Source organism: Myotis davidii, unplaced genomic scaffold (assembly GCF_000327345.1).
Source record: "Myotis davidii unplaced genomic scaffold, ASM32734v1 scaffold1012, whole genome shotgun sequence".
Taxonomy (NCBI): Eukaryota; Metazoa; Chordata; class Mammalia; order Chiroptera; family Vespertilionidae; genus Myotis; species Myotis davidii.
Genome location: NW_006283769.1, coordinates 1,605,838 through 1,621,741, shown reverse-complemented (window position 1 = coordinate 1,621,741; position 15,904 = coordinate 1,605,838). Strand labels below are relative to the sequence as shown.

Genomic DNA, 15,904 nt, shown 5'->3' with positions numbered 1-15,904 from the left:
GAGGAAGGGAAGAGAGGGAGAATGAGAGAGGGGGAGAAACATGAATTTGATTTTCCACTTACTCATACATGAACCTGCAACCCAGGTATGTGCCCTGACTGGTGATGGAACCTGCCACCTTTTGATGCATGGGACATTTCAACTAACTGAGTCACACCGATCAGGGCTCTCATCTCCAAAATCAGGTAATAAATTCAAATAGCATATGAACAAATAAGCATAGTATATTCAAATTGTGATATATGAGATTGTGGAGAAAAATTAAGCTGATAAGGAGGATATGAAATACTGACATTGAAGAGGTGCAATTTTATATAGGGTGGTCAAATAAATAGCCATTTTCAGAATGTAGTGTTATTTTGATTCTATATGCAAGACACTAGCAAATGTCACTTAATAAATCAATGCCTGAAACAACAGAGTTTTTCCCATTAATGCAGTGTTAAAACACCAGGCTGCCCTACCTAAGTCACTGGCTTTCATACACAGGAAGTATATATAGCATCATGGATACTATTCCATTATATTTCATAAATTCTATAACAATTTTTCTAAAAGAAAATACATTCTATGTTCTAATGCAGAACCGAAGCATCTCCCAGTGGCAGGAATGGGACCTCTAGGTTGGCCAGAGATTGAGAGAGGTTTGAGATGAAATGTTCCTTTAACCCAAATACAGTGTTAGCTCTCTAAGAAACACTTGTCCTTTCAGGATAGTGTTAGATAGACAAGAGACTGCCATCTTTTGTGTGGTAGCCAGAGTGGTTAAAGCACAGATGGGGGCAAATTGTCTGGATGGAATTCCAGTTTTACCACCTGTAGGTGGTATATGGCTTCCCTCATTTGTAAAATGAAGTGAATGATCCTACCTTCCTCACAATGCTATTGTTGAGGGTAAATGAGCAATATGTAAATGAAACACTTAGAACAGGGGTTGAAGCACAGTAAGTCATGAGTGTTTTTCTATTACTAGCTTCAAAAATAGCTTTCACTTTTCTAGCGTTTACTGTGTTCCAAGCACTAGTGTAAAACTCAGTATACATCATCTCAGTTATCCACAACAACCCTGGGGATTAGGTAAGATTTCTCTCACCATTTTTCCTGAATAGAAAACTAAGACTCAGAAATAGTAACAGGCTCCAAATTCTAACAGCTGGTAAGTGGGGGAGCCGGGATCCCAACACAGAGTGACTGCTATAAAAGAGGAGTCTCTGGCATTGGTTAATTAGGAGAGTCTGATTTACACACACACACACACACATTTGTCTTTCTCTGGGCCAGGAGGGTAAATCGCCATCAATCAAAAGAGCAAGTTCTCTGACTGGCTCCTGTCCTGATGCCTATATCAGTCCTGATTGAAACTTCCATGAGAGTGCATGCCTTTTGGGGAAATAGCTCTCACAATTGCTACAAGGACAGTGTCCCCATCGCATTTTTAGCTGGTACATTTTAGAGAGGCAATGCTCACCATGCTTCTGTCATAGGAAAAATCAAACATAAAATCAAAACTTTGGTCCACAAGCTGACAGCCAGGATTATTTGGCCCATATTTTTCATAGGCTCTGTGGATAATTAGATGAAGAACTTGAAAAAAATTAGCCACACATCCACATAGTGGTTTGAAATCCTTTATAGGTCCTTTGTCAGTTTTATGAGAAGTGTTCAACTCTCCCATTGGTTGGCAAACTAAGGTTATGGGCCAAATTTAGCTCTACTGCTTGTGTTTCCAAATCAGGTGTTAAGGGAACACAGCCAGGCCCATTCACTTATGTGTTGTCTGTGGCGGCTTTCACATCACGGAAGAATTGAGCAGCTGTATGGCCCACAAAAGCTAAACTATTTGCTACCTGGTCCTTTATGGTAAAAGTTTGCTGGACCCTGAACTATGTCTATGCAAAAGTATATTTATGAAAATATTGTATACTTAGTGAAGACACTGGCACATGACAGGTGCTCAAGAAATAAATGATAAACCATGTTTGGATTCCACAAAATTACAAAGACAGGAATGTTCAAGCTTATCACAGACAGCCAAAATTAGCAGCTAGTGAATCTCCTGCCTCCATCTTGATTCTTGATCCCCTAGAGAAAATGCTTTGGCCCTTCTATGGGAGCATCCTTAATTTCAATGAGCCCTAAAAAATACAAATTTAAGATGCAGGGTGATATTTAGAGAGGAAGCTTCACGAGTGACAGAGAAACCACACATGAATAAATATGAAAGGAAATCGATAACACAGAGCAAGAAGCCTGTCAAAGTGAGATTTGTATCTTTGCATGGCAAATCTTACCTTCCCTCGGTAGATATTAACATAGTATTAATCAACATCCAGTAATGGGAAATGAGCTCAACATAAATCATATTGAGTTAGTATCTCCTTAGCTCTTTATATTTCCTGGGTTTTTCATAACAATATATCCAATCATTATTTCTAGAGTAACAGACTAAATAACAGAATAAAATTCCCCAGAAAATTTTCTGGACCAGAATTCTAGTCTGATCTATCATGCCCCTTTTTGAGACTGAATTTTTGCACATTGACTTTAATGTTAAACTTAAAGCATTTTTTGATGCCCAGCCTGGTTTTAGTGGCCAGTGAGAAAAATAGGCAATACACACTATTTCTGCCATCAAAATCTTAAATATCAGAAAAAAATCCTCAAAATAATAATGGTATTTGTATTAGAGCTGAAAATACCAAAGAATAGCATAGTGGATTCCTCTTTTCCTTCCTTCCTTCCTTCCTTCCTTCCTTCCTTCCTTCCTTCCTTCCTTCCTTCCTTCCATAAATATTTATTGCACCTACCAGGTGCCAGACCTGCATGTTGCTCCTTGCAGGTAGGGTAAGGCAGAGATCTTCAAAGAGCCATCATTCTAGGGAGTAAAGAGAGGCAATAAACAGGTAAACAAATGAAGCAACAAAACCCTTTCAGAATGTGACTATTAGTATAGATGAAATAAACAGGATATGAGAGAAGTAATGGGGAGGGCTTACTATAATAGTAAGCCCACTCTCTCTATAATAGTAACATCTCTAGATCTCTTTCTCTTCACCTATAAAATGAAGATAATACTTACTTTATAAATACTGTAAAGACTGGGTAATTCAATAAAGTCTCTGGTGCTATGTTTAAAATATATTAAGTGCTCAATAGAGTATTGTTATCATCATCATCATCGTCGTCGTCATCATCATCAACATCATCAAAGGCTTCTCTGCCACTTGGTTAAATCTTCCACATTTTCCCAGAGACTGAGATATATAATCACTCTAAATATAATGCTAGATATTGTTTATTGAGGACCACACTCTATGCTGGAGCTTTACACAGATCACCTCATTTATTCTTTATACTTACTTCTGTTTCACAGATGAATATACTGAGGCTTAGAAGGGTGAGATGTCTTGTCCAATGGCATACAGCTAGTAACAGGCAGAACTAAAATTAGAATCCAGCTATGTCTGGCTCCACAGCCTGCCCCCTAACCACTATGCTAATACCACAAAGTGTCCTGGACAATATTATGCAAAAGAGACCCAGATGACGTCATACTCTGTGGTGAAAGCATGGGCCTCATAGCACAGGACCAGCATGCGTGGGTGCATCACACACCTGTAGAGCCAAAGGGTTTCTAGTCAAACAGGTAAGAAGCTGATCCAGGCAAAGAAACTTCATTCAATCTGTTTAACACAGAGTAGTAATAAAGCTAGACCTCCTTACTAGGGATGCAGATTTCAAGGCAAGCTAAGAAATACACTAACCCTGTATATCAGAAAGTTCTAATATATGTTACAAAGTGTTTTTGCGTCCTCCTTGCAATTGATCTTTAAACATATGTTTTCATATATTAACTGCAGACACTCAAAAAGCTTTGAGTGATCATGAGTGGTCAAGCTGAGACTTCAAAACAAGTCTTCTGATCTTGAGCCCCATGTTTAGCATATTCGGGAGCTAACATCAGTGGAAACGCTGAATTTATGGTTTGCTGAAGGAAAGAAATGAACCGGCGCCATGTGAGTCCTTTCAGGACAGCTAGGAAGTTAGCCCTGTAACTCCAGGGCACAAGCACGGTGCAGGCAGTCTCCCCTGGGAGACACACAGGTACAGGAGGAGCTGGCTGCCTCCCAGGCAGGCTCAGCCCCATGGAATTTGGTCCAAGACTTTTAGAAGCAAAACAACTAAACGCCCACTAAAAATTTGGCAGCCCTAAGAGCTTTACTTCTATTTAGAGAGCACCTCCTCCCCTCTCCATCACTCGCATTTTACATTTTAAAATATTCTCATTGATTTTCCATCCCCTGCTGCGTGAGCAGCTGAGGGATTGCTTCCCTGTATCACAGTCTACAATGTCACCCTTACCAGACTGTGTGGCCAGAGACACTCGGGAAAGAGATTAGATTGAGAAATATGTCTCTCAGAAAGGATAAATTTCTTCATAAAAGTATTACAGGTAGCAACTAGGTGCTTAGCTCAGAACTGGCCACAATGCTTCATTCAGAATTTCTAAGGTCTGGTTCCAATGAGAAAAATGATCAGGAAAAGCAAACAGACCCTAGAGAGGACAAGTAAGAAAACCAAAGCAGCTGTGTTAGGGCAGACCTTTCCACATGCTTAGCCATTTGCCAATAATTTACCTGGAAGAGAGAACATTTAGAAAAGGCTAAATAGTCCTGGCCATTTTGCTCAGTGGTTAGAGTGCCGGCCCGTGGACCAAACGTCTGGGTTCAACTCCCAGTGAAGGGTATGTACCTCGGTTGCAGGCCTGATCCTGGCCTGGGTCAGGGTGTGTGCAGGAGGCAACCGATCAATGTGTCTCTCTCACATTGAACTTTCTCTCTCTCTCCTCCCCCTTCTGTTGCCACACTTTCTAAAAAATTAATGCGCCGAAACCGGTTTGGCTCAGTGGATAGAGCGTCGGCCTGTGGACTGAGGGTCCCGGGTTCGATTCCGGTCGGGGGCATGTACGTGGATTGCGGGCACATCCCCAGTGGGAGATGTGCAGGAGGCGGCTGATCGATGTTCCTCTCTCATCGATGTTTCTGGCTCTCTGTCTCTCTCCCTTCCTCTCTGTAAAAAATCAATAAAATATATTTAAAAAAAAATTAATGGGAAAATACCCTTGAGTGAGGATTAACCGCCCCCCCCCCTCAAATGGGGGTGAGGGACTAAAAGCACATGCTACCCACAGCAGACAAACTATAGCTTTGTTCCAGCGTGGCCCATAAAAGAATTCAGGATAACATAATTTTCTAAATTAAGACGGTATTGTAATTTTGAATTCCAATTCTGCCAGCTGAGTTTTCCCCTTCCCAGCATGTTTCCAAATATCTGCCTCCTGTGAACAAGGAAACATGCAGGCAACAGGAGGGGGGCAGCCTTTCAGCGTGCACAATTATCAGGCTGCAATCAATACTGACACCTCCACACGGGCCCCGCTGCTAATGTTGTGGAAAGTTCTGCATCTAATCCTCGAGTCTGGTTGCAAATGTTACCTAGCGCACAGCTGTTTTCCACTCCGAGAAGAACCTTGAAATCAGAAACACTCAAAAATATGTTGCATCAGGACTTCGTATCACAGTGCGAATAGAAATATCTTTGTTAGAGGCAACAACCGTTGGCTGGAAATAAAATTTAGTTTTTCCTTCTCCTACTTCACTCTCACATATAGCCTGCACCAATTCCAACCTTTAACTTCAGAAAAGAAAATGTGTTTCTCCCCCAAATTCAAGGTATTATAGTAAAGAGGAGAGTTTGGAGTCAACTATCCATGTTGGTAGAGTGTGACTTTTACTCATTAACATACGGCTTTCCTCAGCATTGGTCTTATTCTCTGTAACATGCAGGTAAAGTAGGACCGTTATGAAGAACATACCAAGTACAGTGCCTGGCACATGACAGGCATATCACGTATCTTAATGCTCTTCTTGTCTTTCATCTGCTAGTTCTCACTGTTAGATTGGAATGCCTTCTCCTTAAACCTTACTTTCCTTTCTGGATGGAAACATGTTTGGAAGTACTGCACAGTCCCCGGGTAAAAGGCTCCCAGAGATTCTCAGAAAGTGGGGCTCATGACCACTTGGGGTCTCTCTCTAAGTGAGCCCTGAACCATTAACCAGAACAGCTCAATGTTCCCTCACTTTTTCCCAATCCTCGTGTGTTTGTGCTTCTCACTTTGCTCTTTTAAAAAGCAGAGGCTTTGAAGGCTCATCTGACATCAGACTTGGGAGCAGAGCTCTGTCCATTTTCCTCAAGAAATGCCCTCACACTTGGCATTTGGTGATGTGCATCGTTTTACTGGAGAACTGGAGGTGGCGTGTCATGTTCTGCACAGAGGTATGCCCTCCTGTGCCTCCAGCTCTCATCCTGCTCTTGTATCGTAGCTTACCAACTGGGTGCCAACGTGCAACCCTACCAGTACAGGCAGCCCCACTGGGATACAGAGTCCTGTCTCCACAAACATCTCACTCAGGAAACAGCTCTGCTCGGCTAGTCTACCTTCCTCAGCACCCCTAGATTTGTAGAGAAGAAAATGCTTCCAATCTCACTGGGTACACCATACTTACAAAGCGACGCTTAACAAATCTTGCGTCACCATTTTCCCCTTATTTCTTCCCCAAGCATCACCAAATACAAGCAAAGTTTCCCTCCTGTGAACATATATATACGTTCAGCATGATACTCTCCAGGTCCCTCCATGCTGTCTCAAAAGTTAAGAGGTTCTTCTTTTTTACCGCGGCATAGTATTCCATCATGTAGATGTACCACAGTTTTCTAATCCACTCGTCTGCTGATGGGCACTTGGGCTGTTTCCAGATCTTAGCTGTTGTAAATTGTGCTGTTATGAACATAGGGGTGCATACATTCTTTCTGATTGGTGCTTCGGGTTTCTCAGGATAGATTCCTAGAAGTGGGATCACAGGGTCAAATGGCAGATCCATATTTATTTTTGAGGACACTCCATACTGTTTTCTATAATGGTTGCGCCAATCTGCATTCCCACCAGCAGTATACTAGGGTTCCCTTTCCTCCATATCCTTGCCAGCATTGTTTGTTGATTTGTTGATGGTAGCCATTCTGACAGGTGTGAGATGATACCTCTTTTTTGTTTTGATTTGCATATCTCAGACGATTAGTGACTTTGAGCATTTTTCATATGTCTCTTGGCCATTTGTATGTCTCCGATTTTCATGGACATTTTAGTATTTTGGGTTGTTTTTATTGTAGTTTATTTATAATATTATGCCACTGTGGTCTGAGAAGATGCTTGGTATGATTTCAATCTTCTTGAATTTGGGGAGACTTTGCTTGTGACCCAATATTCATGGACATTTTAAATCAGAGCAGAGCCCAGAAAATTCTCCACAATTCTTGCCAGAATAGCTATTCTGAATGGAACATTTAAATATTGTACTTGACAGATAGAGTTAAAAACCATGTATTAGCATCTCTGAGTGCCTTCCTGTCAAGAAACCTCTAAGTAATCCACAACACAGGATATGACAGTCCATGATCACCCCACCATAAACCATCACTCCAACTTTATTCACTTTTATTGTACTTTGTCTGACTCTGAGTTGATTCCAAGCCCTTTTCCAGTGCTATCATTCAATTTTTAAGCCCCACCAGTCACCTCACTCCATAATACGAAGCACCCCACATTCATTATATATATATATATATATCAACATCCAGACACTAAGTCAAAACAAAGCAGAAAATCTACCAGATGAAAATCCTAGAGGCCTCAGTCATTGTAAAAACTTGGCTAATTCAGATTTATATAGTTTTCTAGTCAAGTTTATCCTTCATTTGGCTCAATTAATGTAGCAACATGCAAAGGGTCGCTGATCACTTTGCTGAAGGCCATCTAATAGCAGAATGCTCCCAGTCACAGAACACATTTTTAATATGCAGCAATCCAGGAGATGGGCAGACTTCAAATGCAGAACATATTATTACCCTCAAAGACTGGCACCAGAATTCAAGGTAACTGTTTTGTATTCAGTAGACAAGAACATGTTTTTAGATGGAAGTACACTTCTGAAAAATTGGGCTATTCCAGTCAGAATACAATTTTATGTTGACATTTGTGGATAATAAATGTATACTCAACAGTAATTCAGCTGTTCATTGAGCACTTATTATGTGCAGGCATATGTACTAAGAACTTCTCCTGATCTTCTGTAGAGCAGGCATCCAATTAAAGTCTGTTGTTGTTTTACTTTGCTCAGAAGGCCAAAAAATAGAGCTTTGGTATTATAAAATGTGGGATCCAAAATTAATAAAGAGCCTATTTACAATTATAGTTATCTCCTCTGAAGATTATTAGTTATAAAAGAGGTGAATGTTCTTCAAAGGCCAGTTTACTGGCGTAGTTGTTACCTCCTGTTATATAGCTTTGCCTTTTTAGTACTGAGAAAGCTTTTTCACTATTTAAGCGTGCCCTGAAATTTAGATATTCTGCTACTGAATGAGAGCCAAAAGTTGAATGGGGCCCTGTTACCTTCTATTAAATAACTTTTGTCTGCCCGTTCCTTTTAAAACGTATATAAATTCAGTGTTTAAATTGGCAGTACCCTTTTAGAAAGATTCCGGCTCCCCCACTTACCAGCTGTTAGAATTTGTTTTCTTTCTAAAAGTGATACCCCTATACCTTTGTATAACTACATTTCTTCAACAATATTTCAGTTATAGAGAATTTTAAAAGAGAAAATAACAGCAGGTCAGGAAGCCAGGGGTCCTGGATCCAGAACAGTGATGGCGAACCTATGACACACGTGTCAGAGGTGACACATGAACTCATTTTTTTGGTTGATTTTTCTTTGTTAAATGGCATTTAAATATATAAAATAAATATCAAAAATATAAGTCTTTGTTTTACTATGGTTGCAAATATCAAAAAATTTCTATATGTGACACGGCACCAGAGTTAAGTTAGGGTTTTTCAAAATGCTGACACGCTGAGCTCAAAAGGTTCACTGGTCTAGAAGGCACCCTGTTCTTAGTTGGCTATAGGAAAGTGAAATGAATTCTAGTAATTTCTTCAGCACTTCACAAAACTGCACCACCTCTGTGAATGCAGCAATTAAGAAGATTTCCTGCAATCAGTGTGATTAAGAGCTGAATCTGTTTCTATGGTTTATCAGCACCTTGAGGGATGCATACATACACTCTGGGTACTATTTCCCTTGTCCTGGCTTTATAATCCCCAAATAACAAAACCCAATTATGTGAAAATGATCATAAACATGTCTGAATATTGTGTCACCATCAGTAATGTATAAGCTAGATTATTTAAAGATGTTAGAACTGGAGAGACTTTTCAAGATTGTACACTTACTGATTCTGGAAAATGAGGTCCAGACATAAGACCATGAGACCTAGAGGATTGATCTAGAGGTGATAAAGATGCCAAAGGGTAAGTTGAGAAGGACTGAATCCAAACTCTTATGAGAACTATGTGCCACTATTCCCCATAATTAAATAAATGAAGAGTAATATATCTAGTCGGGCTTGAGTTCAAAATTTCAACCTGATCCTTACCATGGGGTCAAGGAGAGAAACTCATCCAGCTCTTAGACCATCCTGTTCCCACTCTGCTCTTCTCCTTAACCACCTCTGCTGGCAATCTGTCTCTTTAAACATTACATTTTAATCAACTGATTTCTCTACCTCTATGCCTGGCCTTCAATATACTCTACAAAAAATGCCTGGTCTACTTCTGGGCTGACAATTTGCTCCATGGAGCTGGCATTTCCAGAAAACCCTCTGCCCTGCAGCTCTATCTGCTTTGGCAGATGCGTCCCTCCTTCTGTCCTGGCAATGGAAAGCCAAGCACCCTACAGAGTGTGGCATCGCCTTATCATATAAAAATGATGGCTATGTAATGGTTTCCACATGCTTCCTAGAGCAAGAGGAAGCTCCACTTCATTACATGGTCTGCAATTAGACTGAATTACTTCCGATCCCTAGAATATGCCCTGCTATCTCATATCTCTCGATCATCACACACACCAAATCTCATAGGACCACTCTTCCTGCCTCTCCTTACCCTCAGATTTTGGCTTAGATGTCACTGAAACTGAAAGGACCTCACCATCCATCCTCAACTCCAAGTTTAGATCAGGTGCTGTTATAGAACCCCAAATTTCCTCTATCTTTGCTTTTATCAAATTCTATATAATAAAAGCCTAATATGCTAAGTGTCTGATTGACAGGTCAGCCATTCAACCAATCAAAGCTTAATATGCTAATGATATTCTAAGGCCACTCAACCACTTGCTATGACATACACTGACCACCAGAAGCGGGCCAACCTCCCACATCATGCACCGGTGGGGTCCCTCAGCCTGGCCTGTGCCCTCTTGCAATCCGGGACCCCTTGGGGGATGTCGGAGAGCCGGTTTCAGCCTGATCCTGCAGGTCAGGCCAAGGGACCCCCCACTGGTGCATGAATTCGTGCACTGGGCCTCTAGTTGTATTATAACTGTTCTTCAGGGTATAAGGTACCTGAAATCACTGGCAATGTCTCTCTGCATCATCATCAAATCCACAAGGGCCAGGACATGGACAGGTACACAGTAAGGCTGCAAATAAATCTCTTAGAATAAGATGAATGAATTCCTTTCCAATCAAAAATATATTGTAAGATCATTTTCTCTTGATGATTATGTCATGCTGTTTCTCAAGGACATCCTGAGGCAGAGACTTCTATAAGGAAGACTGTCTTTTATATAATTGCATATCCCATGCTTTGCCTCGGCAAAAATGGCAATGCTTAGAAATAATGGCCCAAGATATTTTCAAATTAGCATTTTTGTTACTTTATTTAGGATAAAGAATAACAACAGAAATAAAACTTCTGCCACCACTGTGAAATTAATTGAGGGTGAAAGACAATCTTTAGGACATTTTCTTTCTGAGTGTTTGCTCTCATACTGAAGAAGAGGTGCTAAAATCCAAGCTATTGCCACACGAAAAACTTGTGGAGCTGGCCCCCAGGCACCCTTCTTGGTAAGTATCTTCTTTCTTGGGGCCAACAATGCCAATAGCAAGTGTAAGATCTTTTGGCCTCACCTGGCTTCCACAGTTTCCAAGCAGCAGAGAGAGCTGGAGAGCTGGAGGAAAGTGTCTGGTGACACCTGTTACTTTGACTCACTATGCATTGAGAGGGATTTCGTCACGTGAGCATGCCTAACTGCAGTGAGGGCTGGCAAAAGCGAGCCAGCCATGCACCTGGGAGGAAGCAGAAAGAGGCTTAGTGAATAGGTGGCCCAACCCCGCCATCCCACCTCATGGGACCACTGACTCCTCTTAGAAAGGAGTTGTTAGCTGCAGCAGAGAAGGATGGTGCCACGCAGGCACAAAGGCAGTAACTGCTCTGGTGATGATTAATGAGAAGAACATGTTTGATTTTTCAGAGCAATGTATTTCTGAAGACAGTGCTCATGTAACAAAAGTAGTCCCCCTGGTGTTCCCTGGTGACCTCCCACTGGGAATTTCAAATAGGAATTAGAATTTCAAAAAAGAGTGACCCATTTGGAGGAGCCCATAGAAGGTAGGACGCTAATAAAGGGTGTCCCAAAATTCACGCAAGAAATAATTTTGATAGAAAACACAGGTTTATAATTAAAACTTGTAAATTTTTTATTGGTTCATAAAATATAGAGTATAGGGTTATGTATGGAATAGGATATCAGATAAATGACCTCCATGGCTTTGCTGGCGCATATGCACTCTTTTGTTATTGCCTGAGCAGCCGCATTTTTGAAGAAGAATGGTCTGATGATGCCTCCAGCCCAAAATCTGCAGCAAACAGTGACACGCTGTGGATCCATTTGTTTCTCAACAATCACTCGTGGATTTTCTGAACCCCAAATGCAACAATTTTGTCGATTAACCAAGCCATCAAGATGAAAATGAGTCTCATTGAAATTCAGCCACATTTATGCAAAACGGTCATGGAAAATTTCAACAAAAGAGTGCATATATGCCAGCAAAGCTCTGGAGGCCATTTACCTGATATGCTATTCCATACATAACCCTATACTATATACTTTGTGAATCAATAAAAAATTTACATTTTTTTATTATAAACCTGTGTTTTCTATCAAAATTACTTCTTGCGTGAATTTTGGGACACACTTTATTTGTATTCACATTTATTGCAGTCTTTAATCCCAGCCATTCTCCAATCCTGTTTTGTAAAAGGTGAGTTTTATAATTAGAGTCTGCATGGGTTTGTACCCTGACTCCGCCATTTACTAGCTCTGTGACCTCTTGTCACTAAGCTTCGGTTTCTGTGCCTGTGACCTACTAATGGTACAGATGCCTCAGAGGAGGTGGTGAGAATGACCATAGACAGGGCAGGTAAAGAGCACAGCACGGTCCAGTGGGAGTGGCTCAGTGGTTGAGCGTCGAACCATGAACCAGGAGGTCACCGTTTGATTCTCGCCAGGGCACATGCCCAGGTTTGGGGCTCGACCTCCAGTAGGGGGCTTGCAGGAGGCAGCCTATAGATGATTCTCATCATTGATATTTCTATCTCTCTCTCCCTCTTCCTCCTTCTCTCTGAAATCAATAAAAACAAAACTTTGTGAACATTTTAGAAAGTTATTACATTCAATTAAAGATATTTGAAATTAACTAAAAATAATTATGAGTAGGATTAAATGTAATCTTTGTCATTTCACTGGAGACATTTTCCCCTGGGTCAATCTTAGAAAGTCATTATATTTATTTCATTTCATACCTCCATAAATTTTAAAAAACATATTTCAAATAAAAAACTGAAATATATTAAGGACTCATTTTACTAATGAACTCATTTCCATTTAAAAGGATTTTTGATATTAAAAAATAAAGTACTTGCAAAAATCCTCTAACAATATGTTGGGGAACTGAAATCCACAAAAAGATCATGGTTGCATATTTTGAATTCTTTCAATACCTGAATTTATTCAACATTTTTTGAAGACTGTCTTATATGACACCTGGCACTAATTCCCTGGAGAAATGAATAACCTTTCCCCTGCCTGAAGGAGCTCATTGTCTATTGGAGAGATGGACAAATATGGTTCATTGTAATAAAAAGTTTTGGGAGTGATGTTAAAGTGATCATGGAGGGCTGTGGAAGCTCATGGCAGAGATCCTAACCTCAGACAGGTTGTTTTTCTTTGACACAATGAAAGTTGCTCCCTCACTGACATTAAGTGAAAACAGAAAGGTAGATATGAATGTGTCATGTTTCACCTGACAACTGCAGAGAAAAATATAAAGATAGATGAAAGTCAACCTTTAAGTTCAGAAATTTAGTAGCAATAAGTTTGTTGGATTTATACTTAGAAGAAGTTACATGTGTTGGTGACTATGATGGGGATAATACAGTAAAAATCTCATCATTGGATTGCAAAGGCTTTCACAGGGAAAGTGAAGCATAAAGGGAGGAGGATGGGCTTTGGCTTAAGTAGACTTAGGTTGAATTACTGCTCTGTCACTTGCTACCCTTGTGTCTTTAGACTGGCAATTTTCAACTGGTGTGTGCCATACAGTTGAATTCTTAAAAGATGCAATACCTGACTATTAGTCAGGGTCACTAACTTTTTCCCCCTTAGCTTGTCAAATAAAAACATGGCAGCCACCAATAAAACAATAGCAGTCCATTGTGAATGAGTCAAAAGTATACCTATTTTTTTTGTTAGATAGGAAAAGCATATTTTGGGGGATGCTGCAGAATTTTAGTAATTAGTTTATGTGTGCCATGAAATGAAAAGGGTTGAAAATCACTGCTTTAGACAACTCACACTCCTTAAAACCCAATTTCTTAATATGCAAAGTAGAGCTAATACTAGCTTACACATAGAGCTATAAGCATGAAATATGATAATGTTCACATATATTTGTGATGGGGCATCATGAATGGCTCAAATGTAGGCTACGGAGTCCTTGGCAAGGAGTGAAAGGATGTAGGCAAGTGTGAAGCAGTAGCCTGATGTCAGAAACCTGGAGTACTAGGTAGGAAACAAAGGCAGGAATGTGAGTGATGATATGACAATAAAGGTAGTAATCACTATGGCTCCTTCCAAAGCTCAGAATATTTATCACTGAATTAAGCCTTTGATGTCCTATGACCTCTTATTCACTCATAATCTTAACTCTGCTTGGAGAAATCAGGCTTCAATTTACCCCTTGGCTGAGTAGCTTCCCCTTATCTCTATGAAGCCAGAAGCTCTGCGATGCATTCCATGGTATGTTACCCATGTGAATACCATACCTTCCCACTGAGCAATGGCTCAACCCCCAGTGAGCAAAATATGAAGTGTAACTGTCCTGCATGCACTGAGTTGGAAGAGACCCTCAGAGAACAGTAAGTGAGATAGAACAGGAGGGCAGGAAGCTTCCAGAACATGATAAAACAGCCTGTGGAAGCAGAGGAAACACAGTAACTTGAGAGCAGGTGGGTAGCTCACAAAGCGCCATTGCAAGATAGTAGGGGTCACTCAAGGAGAGATGGGATTCAAAAAGAGAAAAAGATGTTGTGTACCCATGGGTGAGAAGTTTTATAGCAGTTGATATTTGGAGAGCCAAGAAGGAGGCAATTACTATAGACCCAGGAAGAATAACAGCAAGAGGTTAACATTACCTCTGCAAGTCAGGACTCATGGGAAGCTCCTTGATAGGGGGAAAGAGATACAGTCAAGGGCGAGATAGAGCCCCATGGTCAGAAGACGAGGAGTGCGAGGGAGAGAGGGAGATATTCTCACATACGAGATGAAAATGGATCCTACAACCAGGATTAAGTACCGGGTTTGGAGCTGAATTTATAGTCGATACCAAGGAAAGAGGAGGTGTCTAGATGGGAATCTTTATTTCCACACTGAAGAACTTTTAAAAGGCCTCTCTAAAAATAGGGCCCCCCTCATTGTTAGAACAAAATAGAGGGTGGTGGGGCTTCAGTGAATCAGCCGAGAGGTTAAGAGGGATGAGGGAGGCCCTAACCGGTTTGACTCATTGGATAGAGCGTCGGACTGAGAACTGAAGGGTCCCAGGTTCGATTCCAGTCAAGGGCATTGTACCTTGGTTGCGGGCACATCCTCAGTAGGGGGTGTGCAGGAAACAGCTGATCGATGTTTCTCTCTCATTGATGTTTCTAACTCCCTATCTCTCTCCCTTCTTCTCTGTAAAAAAATCAATAAAATATATTTTTTTTTAAAAAAAAAAAGAGGGATGAGGGAGGAAGAACGAGATCCTTCTATGTAGCTGGGTATTTTCCAAGTTCAGAACATTTAGAAAGTATGGGTTGAGGAAGCTGAAATTTCTCAAACCCTGTGGGAGACTAAAGAGAACTAGAACCTTGTTTTTAAATGTGTAAAGTGTTGCTCTTGAAGAAAAGCAGCCAGTTATGATCTCCCCCATTGCTACCACTTTAATACACCCTTCCTATAGTTGAAACACTATGGTCTCTTTATGCAGTCATTAGTAAAAGGGTAAAATTTCCATAGCACTTAAAAGTTTCAAAGCCCTTCTTGTGTTCATTATTTTATTTTCTTCAGACCTCTATGAAGTAAAAGCAACGATATAATCAGACATAGTTCTGGGTGTAGAAATGGAAGTACAGATGAATGACTTTATTAAGGTCTTCAAAGCACTTAAAAAATCAAAGCCAGATGATTTAACTCTGATTCCTGGCCAATTCCCAGCCTTTCACTGAACACGGAGGTGAATGAGAGAAGCATCTGCTAAATTATGCCTTTCAATAATCTTGCCCCTGGCCAATCTTGGATATTAAACCTCATCTTCCCTAACATCCTAGTTCCTGTGCACTGCTTGGACTTAGGACCACCCTAAATTCCAGAGTTTGTTTCCTCTGGCCGCCCTCTCCGTTTACCCCAAAGGAAAGCTG

General features: G+C 40.7%; 1 protein-coding gene across 1 annotated transcript in view; it reads left to right on the top strand.

Annotated features, from left to right (window-relative positions):
- Positions 1 to 15,904, top strand: part of TRHR (thyrotropin releasing hormone receptor) — a 33,924-nt gene that overhangs the window by 16,286 nt on the left and 1,734 nt on the right. The window lies entirely within an intron of this gene.